Here is a 1,769-nt window from a genome sequence, read left to right as displayed (position 1 = left end):
AATAATTTAACATGAAAAATTAGTTTTAAAATAATTTGCGAAACTTTTGGAACGGATTTTTTAATGCTCATGTAATCATTTTGGAACTATTTTTTTTTTTATTCGGATTAATGTAGGAACGATTTTTGAAACTATAATCTGCAAAACATTTTGGAATGGGCTTGTTAATTAGGAACACGTATGTAGAATTGTTTTTGTAATGGCACTAGGAACGATTTTATATAATTTGAAACACATATTAGATACTAGATTAGTAATGGGATTTGAAACGATTACCCACTAATTTGGGACACCTATTTGAAATGGTTTTAGCAATGGTATTTGGAACGGTTCATCCAGTTTGGGAATATTTATTTGGAATGGTATATGTATCGGTATTTGAAATGGGTATTTATTTAAATTTGTAATATATTTTTTATTATTACTAATAATTATTGAATTTCACATTTTTTAATATTTTTTTAATATATTTGAATAAATAAATAAATTTATACATTCTAATAAATTTTCATATATAATTAAATTAATTTCCTGAAATTTTAATTAATTGTATCTATAAATTTAATTAATTGAATAAATATAAAATAATGAAATTTGATAAATATTATGAAACAAGAATAATTAAGAAAAAAATATTATATTAATATGAAAAAATATTTAATTATAAAAATAAAAAAATATAAAACCTAAGAATGTTCGTAATGATAAAAACGACATCATTCTTTGTTGACGAGCATTAGTTAAAAAATTATTCCAATTGTATCACCGTTCCAAAAGACCTTTCCAAATGAAACAAAACGTTATCGTTTTTTCTTTTTAAAATGACATTGTTTTGTATAATATTAACTAGACCTTTTCTAATTATCACAAATCGTTTCTAATTGTGTCTCAAAATTATTTTTTAAAAAAAATTCAGAAAAATAAAAAAGTATAAGAAAAACCATCCCAAACATGTTAGTGATCAGAAAAAAAATAGACCAACAAGTAATTAAAGCCATTGAAAACAGTTACGAATAAAATAGATAAATGTTCAAAAGATCAAGTATATTTGTATGTACATAATTGTTAGTCTTACATAGATGTAAATAGCATCTTATACTGTTGTATTGGATCTCGTAATGAGATCGTTAAAATTTTAATCAAACTGTTGGATATTATTTATATTCACAAAATACTACATTCAATGATTTCTCGGATATTTATCAACTATGTTAAAAACAAAACAAATGTCCATCAATCATTTGATTTTAGATCAGACCGCTAGATATGCTCACATATCGTAAATATTGCTATACATTTATGTTTCGGATTAATCAGGATCTTAGATGTAGAGATATCGTAATCGGGAACAGTACAAGCAATCTGTGGATAATTTTAGAGACGGTCCCTGGATCACATTTAGGAACAGGTAGAATTAATCCTTTTAGGAACAGATATATCAACAAATTTAGGAACAGTTTATGGTAATTTCACCTTTTGGAAAGGTGAAAAATAAAAAACCGTTCCCAAATTAATTTACCCTCAAGTTTTCCGTTGGCGCGTAATTGAATTTATTGGAAAAGTCGTAGGAATAGTCAAAATTAATTATTCGTTCCTAAGTTTTGGTTTCTCTCTCTTTTTTTAAATATCCGTTACACTTAGGAACGGTCTTGGGAATGGTTTTGGAATTTTTGACCGTTCCGGAATAGAAAAATATTGTGTTTTGTTTTAAATATCCGTTACACTTAGGAACGGTTTTGGTCTTCCCTCTTCTGGCTCTTGTTTTGCAG

This window comes from Sesamum indicum, linkage group LG2 (assembly GCF_000512975.1).
Source record: "Sesamum indicum cultivar Zhongzhi No. 13 linkage group LG2, S_indicum_v1.0, whole genome shotgun sequence".
In the NCBI taxonomy this organism is placed as follows: domain Eukaryota; kingdom Viridiplantae; phylum Streptophyta; class Magnoliopsida; order Lamiales; family Pedaliaceae; genus Sesamum; species Sesamum indicum.
Note: the sequence above shows the minus strand (reverse complement) of the source record.